Source organism: Crinia signifera, chromosome 3 (assembly GCF_055691185.1).
Source record: "Crinia signifera chromosome 3, ASM5569118v1, whole genome shotgun sequence".
NCBI lineage: Eukaryota > Metazoa > Chordata > Amphibia > Anura > Myobatrachidae > Crinia > Crinia signifera.
The window spans coordinates 113,223,258-113,234,999 of record NC_139219.1 but is presented as its reverse complement, the minus strand read 5'-3'; positions in this window follow the sequence as shown (position 1 = coordinate 113,234,999).

The following is an 11,742-nucleotide window of genomic DNA, read 5'->3' as shown; positions in this document are numbered from 1 at the left end:
ATAAGGGCTTTATTTGCTCTCCATAACTTACTAAGGTCCTTCCTAACCCTAGTTTAATTGAAAACCTACAAAACCAGCTACAGATAGTTGATAACAAGAGCATTCTTGACCAATTGTCTTGCTGGTTGAAGACTAATGCATGATAGTCCCAGCAAAAGTTGTAAAATAGAGAACTGTTGACTGACAGTACATAAACCAATCAGAATGGTGTATTTTGAATGACAATTGCATCAACCAATCAGATGGTCTCAATTCTAAACTAATTTGCATAAGGGCTTTATTTGCTCTCCATAACTTACTGAGGTCCTTCCTAACCCTAGTTTAATTGAAAACCTATAAAACCAGCCACAGATAGTTGATAACAAGAGCATTCTTGACCAATTGTCTTGCTGGTTGAAGGCTATTGTGTGATGGTGCCAGCAAAAGTTATAAAATAGAAAACTGTTGACTACATTCTTGACCAATTGTCTTGCTGGTAGAAGATTATTGCATGATGGTCCCAGCAAAAGTTATAAAATAGAAAACTGTTGACTGACAGCACATAAACCAATCAGAATGGCTTATTTTGAATGACAATTGCATCAACCAATCAGATGGTCTCAATTCTAAACTAATTTGCATAAGGGCTTTATTTGCTCTCCATAACTTACTGAGGTCCTTCCTAACCCTAGTTTAATTGAAAACCTACAAAACCAGCCACAGATAGTTGATAACAAGAGCATTCTTGACCAATTGTCTTGCTGGTTGAAGACTAATGCATGGTACTCCCAGCAAAAGTTGTAAAATAGAAAACTGTTGACTGACAGTACATGAACCAATCAGAATGGCTTATTTTGAATGACAGTTGCATCAACCAATCATATAATCTCAATTCTGAACCATTTTGCATACGGGCTTTATTTGCTCTTCATAACTTACTGAGGTCCTTCCTCACCCTAGTCTAATTGAACACCTGCAGAACCAGCCACAGATAGTTCATAACAAGAGCATTCTTGACCAATTGTCTTGCTGGTTGAAGACTAATGAATGATAGTCCCAGCAAAAGTTGTAAAATAGAGAACTGTTGACTGACAGTACATAAACCAATCAGAATGGCTTATTTTGAATGACAATTGCATCAACCAATCAGATGGTCTCAATTCTAAACTAATTTGCATAAGGGCTTTATTTGCTCTCCATAACTTACTGAGGTCTTTCCTAACCCTAGTTTAATTCAACACTTGCAGAACCAGCCACAGATAGTTGATAACAAGAGCATTCTTGACCAATTGTCTTGCTGGTTGAAGACTAATGCATGATAGTCCCAGCAAAAGTTGTAAAATAGAAAACTGTTGACTGACAGTATATAAACCAATCAGAATGGCTTATTTTGAATGACAGTTGCATCAACCAATCAGATGATCTCAATTCTGAACTAATTTGCATAAGGGCTTTATTTGCTCTCCATAACTTACTAAGGTCCTTCCTAACCCTAGTTTAATTGAAAACCTACAAAACCAGCTACAGATAGTTGATAACAAGAGCATTCTTGACCAATTGTCTTGCTGGTTGAAGACTAATGCATGATAGTCCCAGCAAAAGTTGTAAAATAGAGAACTGTTGACTGACAGTACATAAACCAATCAGAATGGTGTATTTTGAATGGCAATTGCATCAACCAATCAGATGGTCTCAATTCTAAACTAATTTGCATAAGGGCTTTATTTGCTCTCCATAACTTACTGAGGTCCTTCCTAACCCTAGTTTAATTGAAAACCTATAAAACCAGCCACAGATAGTTGATAACAAGAGCATTCTTGACCAATTGTCTTGCTGGTTGAAGGCTATTGCGTGATGGTGCCAGCAAAAGTTGTAAAATAGAAAACTGTTGACTACATTCTTGACCAATTGTCTTGCTGGTTGAAGACTATTGCATGATGGTCCCAGCAAAAGTTATAAAATAGAAAACTGTTGACTGACAGCACATAAACCAATCAGAATGGCTTATTTTGAATGACAATTGCATCAACCAATCAGATGGTCTCAATTCTAAACTAATTTGCATAAGGGCTTTATTTGCTCTCCATAACTTACTGAGGTCTTTCCTAACCCTAGTTTAATTGAAAACCTACAAAACCAGCCACAGATAGTTGATAACAAGAGCATTCTTGACCAAATGTCTTGCTGGTTGAAGACTAATGCATGATAGTCCCAGCAAAAGTTGTAAACTAGAAAACTGTTGACTGACAGTATATAAACCAATCAGAATGGCTTATTTTGAATGACAGTTGCATCAACCAATCAGATGATCTCAATTCTGAACTAATTTGCATAAGGGCTTTATTTGCTCTCCATAACTTACTGAGGTCCTTCCTAACCCTAGTTTAATTGAAAACCTACAAAACCATCCACAGATAGTTGATAACAAGAGCATTCTTGACCAATTGTCTTGCTGGTTGAAGACTAATGCATGATAGTCCCAGCAAAAGTTGTAAAATAGAGAACTGTTGACTGACAGTACATAAACCAATCAGAATGGTGTATTTTGAATGACAATTGCATCAAAAAATCAGATTTTCTTAATTCTAAACTAATCTGCATAAGGGCTTTATTTGCTCTCCATAACTTACTGAGGTCCTTCCTAACCCTAGTTTAATTGAAAACCTACAAAACCAGCCACAGATAGTTGATAACAAGAGCATTCTTGACCAATTGTCTTGCTGGTTGAAGACTAATGCATGATAGTCCCAGCAAAAGTTGTAAAATAGAAAACTGTTGACTGACAGTATATAAACCAATCAGAATGGCTTATTTTGAATGACAGTTGCATCAACCAATCAGATGATCTCAATTCTGAACTAATTTGCATAAGGGCTTTATTTGCTCTCCATAACTTAATGAGGTCCTTCCTAACCCTAGTTTAATTGAAAACCTACAAAACCAGCTACAGATAGTTGATAACAAGAGCATTCTTGACCAATTGTCTTGCTGGTTGAAGACTAATGCATGATAGTCCCAGCAAAAGTTGTAAAATAGAGAACTGTTGACTGACAGTACATAAACCAATCAGAATGGTGTATTTTGAATGACAATTGCATCAACCAATCAGATGGTCTCAATTCTAAACTAATTTGCATAGGGGCTTTATTTGCTCTCCATAACTTACTAAGGTCCTTCCTAACCCTAGTTTAATTGAAAACCTATTAAACCAGCCACAGATAGTTGATAACAAGAGCATTATTGACCAATTGTCTTGCTGGTTGAAGACTATTGCATGATGGTCCCAGCAAACGTTGTAAAATAGGAAACTGTTGACTGATGGTACATAAACCAATCAGAATGGCTTATTTTGAATGACAGTTGCATCAACCAATCAGATGGTCTCAATTCTGAACTAATTTGCATAATGGCTTTATTTGCTCTTCATAACTTACTGAGGTCCTCCCTCACCCTAGTCTTATTGAACACCTGCAGAACCAGCCACAGATAGTTGATAACAAGAACATTCTTGACCAATTGTCTTGCTGGTTGAAGGCTATTGCGTGATGGTGCCAGCAAAAGTTATAAAATAGAAAACTGTTGACTACATTCTTGACCAATTGTCTTGCTGGTAGAAGATTATTGCATGATGGTCCCAGCAAAAGTTATAAAATAGAAAACTGTTGACTGACAGCACATAAACCAATCAGAATGGCTTATTTTGAATGACAATTGCATCAACCAATCAGATGGTCTCAATTCTAAACTAATTTGCATAAGGGCTTTATTTGCTCTCCATAACTTACTGAGGTCCTTCCTAACCCTAGTTTAATTGAAAACCTACAAAACCAGCCACAGATAGTTGATAACAAGAGCATTCTTGACCAATTGTCTTGCTGGTTGAAGACTAATGCATGGTACTCCCAGCAAAAGTTGTAAAATAGAAAACTGTTGACTGACAGTACATGAACCAATCAGAATGGCTTATTTTGAATGACAGTTGCATCAACCAATCATATAATCTCAATTCTGAACCAATTTGCATACGGGCTTTATTTGCTCTTCATAACTTACTGAGGTCCTTCCTCACCCTAGTCTAATTGAACACCTGCAGAACCAGCCACAGATAGTTCACAACAAGAGCATTCTTGACCAATTGTCTTGCTGGTTGAAGACTAATGAATGATAGTCCCAGCAAAAGTTGTAAAATAGAGAACTGTTGACTGACAGTACATAAACCAATCAGAATGGCTTATTTTGAATGACAATTGCATCAACCAATCAGATGGTCTCAATTCTAAACTAATTTGCATAAGGGCTTTATTTGCTCTCCATAACTTACTGAGGTCCTTCCTCACCCTAGTCTAATAGAACACCTGCAGAACCAGCCACAGATAGTTGATAACAAGAGCATTCTTGACCAATTGTCTTGCTGGTTGAAGACTAATGCATGATAGTCCAAGCAAAAGTTGTAAAATAGAAAACTGTTGACTGACAGTATATAAACCAATCAGAATGGTTTATTTTGAATGACAGTTGCATCAACCAATCAGATGATCTCAATTCTGAACTAATTTGCATAAGGGCTATATTTGCTCTCCATAACTTACTGAGGTCCTTCCTAACCCTAGTTTAATTGAAAACCTACAAAACCAGCCACAGATAGTTGATAACAAGAGCATTCTTGACCAATTGTCTTGCTGGTTGAAGACTAATGCTTGATAGTCCCAGCAAAAGTTGTAAAATAGAGAACTGTTGACTGACAGTACATAAACTAATCAGAATGGCTTATTTTGAATGACAGTTGCATCAACCAATCAGATGGTCTCAATTCTGAACTAATTTGCATAAGGGCTTTATTTGCTCTTTATAACTTACTGAGGTCCTTCCTCACCCTATTTTAATTGAACAACTGCAGAACCAGCCACAGATAGTTGATAACAAGAACATTATTGACCAATTGTCTTGCTGGTTGAAGACTATTGCATGATGGTCCCAGCAAACGTTGTAAAATAGGAAACTGTTGACTGATGGTACATAAACCAATCAGAATGGCTTATTTTGAATGACAGTTGCATCAACCAATCAGATGGTCTTAATTCTGAACTAATTTGCATAATGGCTTTATTTGCTCTTCATAACTTACTGAGGTCCTCCCTCACCCTAGTCTTATTGAACACCTGCAGAACCAGCCACAGATAGTTGATAACAAGAACATTCTTGACCAATTGTCTTGCTGGTTGAAGGCTATTGCGTGATGGTGCCAGCAAAAGTTATAAAATAGAAAACTGTTGACTACATTCTTGACCAATTGTCTTGCTGGTAGAAGATTATTGCATGATGGTCCCAGCAAAAGTTATAAAATAGAAAACTGTTGACTGACAGCACATAAACCAATCAGAATGGCTTATTTTGAATGACAATTGCATCAACCAATCAGATGGTCTCAATTCTAAACTAATTTGCATAAGGGCTTTATTTGCTCTCCATAACTTACTGAGGTCCTTCCTAACCCTAGTTTAATTGAAAACCTACAAAACCAGCCACAGATAGTTGATAACAAGAGCATTCTTGACCAATTGTCTTGCTGGTTGAAGACTAATGCATGGTACTCCCAGCAAAAGTTGTAAAATAGAAAACTGTTGACTGACAGTACATGAACCAATCAGAATGGCTTATTTTGAATGACAGTTGCATCAACCAATCATATAATCTCAATTCTGAACCATTTTGCATACGGGCTTTATTTGCTCTTCATAACTTACTGAGGTCCTTCCTCACCCTAGTCTAATTGAACACCTGCAGAACCAGCCACAGATAGTTCATAACAAGAGCATTCTTGACCAATTGTCTTGCTGGTTGAAGACTAATGAATGATAGTCCCAGCAAAAGTTGTAAAATAGAGAACTGTTGACTGACAGTACATAAACCAATCAGAATGGCTTATTTTGAATGACAATTGCATCAACCAATCAGATGGTCTCAATTCTAAACTAATTTGCATAAGGGCTTTATTTGCTCTCCATAACTTACTGAGGTCTTTCCTAACCCTAGTTTAATTGAACACCTGCAGAACCAGCCACAGATAGTTGATAACAAGAGCATTCTTGACCAATTGTCTTGCTGGTTGAAGACTAATGCATGATAGTCCCAGCAAAAGTTGTAAAATAGAAAACTGTTGACTGACAGTATATAAACCAATCAGAATGGCTTATTTTGAATGACAGTTGCATCAACCAATCAGATGATCTCAATTCTGAACTAATTTGCATAAGGGCTTTATTTGCTCTCCATAACTTACTAAGGTCCTTCCTAACCCTAGTTTAATTGAAAACCTACAAAACCAGCTACAGATAGTTGATAACAAGAGCATTCTTGACCAATTGTCTTGCTGGTTGAAGACTAATGCATGATAGTCCCAGCAAAAGTTGTAAAATAGAGAACTGTTGACTGACAGTACATAAACCAATCAGAATGGTGTATTTTGAATGACAATTGCATCAACCAATCAGATGGTCTCAATTCTAAACTAATTTGCATAAGGGCTTTATTTGCTCTCCATAACTTACTGAGGTCCTTCCTAACCCTAGTTTAATTGAAAACCTATAAAACCAGCCACAGATAGTTGATAACAAGAGCATTCTTGACCAATTGTCTTGCTGGTTGAAGGCTATTGTGTGATGGTGCCAGCAAAAGTTATAAAATAGAAAACTGTTGACTACATTCTTGACCAATTGTCTTGCTGGTAGAAGATTATTGCATGATGGTCCCAGCAAAAGTTATAAAATAGAAAACTGTTGACTGACAGCACATAAACCAATCAGAATGGCTTATTTTGAATGACAATTGCATCAACCAATCAGATGGTCTCAATTCTAAACTAATTTGCATAAGGGCTTTATTTGCTCTCCATAACTTACTGAGGTCCTTCCTAACCCTAGTTTAATTGAAAACCTACAAAACCAGCCACAGATAGTTGATAACAAGAGCATTCTTGACCAATTGTCTTGCTGGTTGAAGACTAATGCATGGTACTCCCAGCAAAAGTTGTAAAATAGAAAACTGTTGACTGACAGTACATGAACCAATCAGAATGGCTTATTTTGAATGACAGTTGCATCAACCAATCATATAATCTCAATTCTGAACCATTTTGCATACGGGCTTTATTTGCTCTTCATAACTTACTGAGGTCCTTCCTCACCCTAGTCTAATTGAACACCTGCAGAACCAGCCACAGATAGTTCATAACAAGAGCATTCTTGACCAATTGTCTTGCTGGTTGAAGACTAATGAATGATAGTCCCAGCAAAAGTTGTAAAATAGAGAACTGTTGACTGACAGTACATAAACCAATCAGAATGGCTTATTTTGAATGACAATTGCATCAACCAATCAGATGGTCTCAATTCTAAACTAATTTGCATAAGGGCTTTATTTGCTCTCCATAACTTACTGAGGTCTTTCCTAACCCTAGTTTAATTCAACACTTGCAGAACCAGCCACAGATAGTTGATAACAAGAGCATTCTTGACCAATTGTCTTGCTGGTTGAAGACTAATGCATGATAGTCCCAGCAAAAGTTGTAAAATAGAAAACTGTTGACTGACAGTACATAAACCAATCAGAATGGTGTATTTTGAATGACAATTGCATCAACCAATCAGATGGTCTCAATTCTAAACTAATTTGCATAAGGGCTTTATTTGCTCTCCATAACTTACTGAGGTCTTTCCTAACCCTAGTTTAATTCAACACTTGCAGAACCAGCCACAGATAGTTGATAACAAGAGCATTCTTGACCAATTGTCTTGCTGGTTGAAGACTAATGAATGATAGTCCCAGCAAAAGTTGTAAAATAGAGAACTGTTGACTGACAGTACATAAACCAATCAGAATGGCTTATTTTGAATGACAGTTGCATCAACCAATCAGATGATCTCAATTCTGAACTAATTTGCATAAGGGCTTTATTTGCTCTCCATAACTTACTAAGGTCCTTCCTAACCCTAGTTTAATTGAAAACCTACAAAACCAGCTACAGATAGTTGATAACAAGAGCATTCTTGACCAATTGTCTTGCTGGTTGAAGACTAATGCATGATAGTCCCAGCAAAAGTTGTAAAATAGAGAACTGTTGACTGACAGTACATAAACCAATCAGAATGGTGTATTTTGAATGACAATTGCATCAACCAATCAGATGGTCTCAATTCTAAACTAATTTGCATAAGGGCTTTATTTGCTCTCCATAACTTACTGAGGTCCTTCCTAACCCTAGTTTAATTGAAAACCTATAAAACCAGCCACAGATAGTTGATAACAAGAGCATTCTTGACCAATTGTCTTGCTGGTTGAAGGCTATTGCGTGATGGTGCCAGCAAAAGTTGTAAAATAGAAAACTGTTGACTACATTCTTGACCAATTGTCTTGCTGGTTGAAGACTATTGCATGATGGTCCCAGCAAAAGTTATAAAATAGAAAACTGTTGACTGACAGCACATAAACCAATCAGAATGGCTTATTTTGAATGACAATTGCATCAACCAATCAGATGGTCTCAATTCTAAACTAATTTGCATAAGGGCTTTATTTGCTCTCCATAACTTACTGAGGTCTTTCCTAACCCTAGTTTAATTGAAAACCTACAAAACCAGCCACAGATAGTTGATAACAAGAGCATTCTTGACCAAATGTCTTGCTGGTTGAAGACTAATGCATGATAGTCCCAGCAAAAGTTGTAAACTAGAAAACTGTTGACTGACAGTATATAAACCAATCAGAATGGCTTATTTTGAATGACAGTTGCATCAACCAATCAGATGATCTCAATTCTGAACTAATTTGCATAAGGGCTTTATTTGCTCTCCATAACTTACTGAGGTCCTTCCTAACCCTAGTTTAATTGAAAACCTACAAAACCATCCACAGATAGTTGATAACAAGAGCATTCTTGACCAATTGTCTTGCTGGTTGAAGACTAATGCATGATAGTCCCAGCAAAAGTTGTAAAATAGAGAACTGTTGACTGACAGTACATAAACCAATCAGAATGGTGTATTTTGAATGACAATTGCATCAAAAAATCAGATTTTCTTAATTCTAAACTAATCTGCATAAGGGCTTTATTTGCTCTCCATAACTTACTGAGGTCCTTCCTAACCCTAGTTTAATTGAAAACCTACAAAACCAGCCACAGATAGTTGATAACAAGAGCATTCTTGACCAATTGTCTTGCTGGTTGAAGACTAATGCATGATAGTCCCAGCAAAAGTTGTAAAATAGAAAACTGTTGACTGACAGTATATAAACCAATCAGAATGGCTTATTTTGAATGACAGTTGCATCAACCAATCAGATGATCTCAATTCTGAACTAATTTGCATAAGGGCTTTATTTGCTCTCCATAACTTAATGAGGTCCTTCCTAACCCTAGTTTAATTGAAAACCTACAAAACCAGCTACAGATAGTTGATAACAAGAGCATTCTTGACCAATTGTCTTGCTGGTTGAAGACTAATGCATGATAGTCCCAGCAAAAGTTGTAAAATAGAGAACTGTTGACTGACAGTACATAAACCAATCAGAATGGTGTATTTTGAATGACAATTGCATCAACCAATCAGATGGTCTCAATTCTAAACTAATTTGCATAGGGGCTTTATTTGCTCTCCATAACTTACTAAGGTCCTTCCTAACCCTAGTTTAATTGAAAACCTATTAAACCAGCCACAGATAGTTGATAACAAGAGCATTCTTGACCAATTGTCTTGCTGGTTGAAGGCTATTGCGTGATGGTGCCAGCAAAAGTTGTAAAATAGAAAACTGTTGACTACATTCTTGACCAATTGTCTTGCTGGTTGAAGACTATTGCATGATGGTCCCAGCAAAAGTTATAAAATAGAAAACTGTTGACTGACAGCACATAAACCAATCAGAATGGCTTATTTTGAATGACAATTGCATCAACCAATCAGATGGTCTCAATTCTAAACTAATTTGCATAAGGGCTTTATTTGCTCTCCATAACTTACTGAGGTCTTTCCTAACCCTAGTTTAATTGAAAACCTACAAAACCAGCCACAGATAGTTGATAACAAGAGCATTCTTGACCAAATGTCTTGCTGGTTGAAGACTAATGCATGATAGTCCCAGCAAAAGTTGTAAAATAGAGAACTGTTGACTGACAGTGCATAAACCAATCAGAATGGCTTATTTTGAATGACAATTGCATCAACCAATCAGATGGTCTTAATTCTAAACTAATTTGCATAAGGGCTTTATTTGCTCTCCATAACTTACTGAGGTCCTTCCTAACCCTAGTTTAATTGAAAACCTACAAAACCAGCCACAGATAGTTGATAACAAGAGCATTCTTGACCAATTGTCTTGCTGGTTGAAGACTAATGCATGATAGTCCCAGCAAAAGTTGTAAAATAGAGAACTGTTGACTGACAGTACATAAACCAATCAGAATGGTGTATTTTGAATGACAATTGCATCAACCAATCAGATGGTCTCAATTCTAAACTAATTTGCATAAGGGCTTTATTTGCTCTCCATAACTTACTGAGGTCCTTCCTGACCCTAGTTTAATTGAAAACCTATAAAACCAGCCACAGATAGTTCATAACAAGAGCATTCTTGACCAATTGTCTTGCTGGTTGAAGACTAATGAATGATAGTCCCAGCAAAAGTTGTAAAATAGAGAACTGTTGACTGACAGTACGTAAACCAATCAGAATGGCTTATTTTGAATGACAATTGCATCAACCAATCAGATGGTCTCAATTCTAAACTAATTTGCATAAGGGCTTTATTTGCTCTCCATAACTTACTGAGGTCTTTCCTAACCCTAGTTTAATTGAACACCTGCAGAACCAGCCACAGATAGTTGATAACAAGAGCATTCTTGACCAATTGTCTTGCTGGTTGAAGACTAATGCATGATAGTCCCAGTAAAAGTTGTAAAATAGAAAACTGTTGACTGACAGTATATAAACCAATCAGAATGGCTTATTTTGAATGACAGTTGCATCAACCAATCAGATGATCTCAATTCTGAACTAATTTGCATAAGGGCTTTATTTGCTCTCCATAACTTACTGAGGTCCTTCCTAACCCTAGTTTAATTGAAAACCTACAAAACCAGCTACAGATAGTTCATAACAAGAGCATTCTTGACCAAATGTCTTGCTGGTTGAAGACTAATGCATGATAGTCCCAGCAAAAGTTGTAAAATAGAGAACTGTTGACTGACAGTACATAAACCAATCAGAATGGCTTATTTTGAATGACAATTGCATCAACCAAACAGATGGTCTCAATTCTAAACTAATTTGCATAAGGGCTTTATTTGCTCTCCATAACTTACTGAGGTCTTTCCTAACCCTAGTTTAATTGAACACCTGCAGAACCAGCCACAGATAGTTGATAACAAGAGCATTCTTGACCAATTGTCTTGCTGGTTGAAGACTAATGCATGATAGTCCCAGCAAAAGTTGTAAAATAGAAAACTGTTGACTGACAGTATATAAACCAATCAGAATTCCTTATTTTGAATGACAGTTGCATCAACCAATCAGATGATCTCAATTCTGAACTAATTTGCATAAGGGCTTTATTTGCTCTCCATAACTTACTGAGGTCCATCCTAACCCTAGTTTAATTGAAAACCTACAAAACCATCCACAGATAGTTGATTACAAGAGCATTCTTGACCAATTGTCTTGCTGGTTGAAGACTAATGCATGATAGTCCCAGCAAAAGTTGTAAAATAGAGAA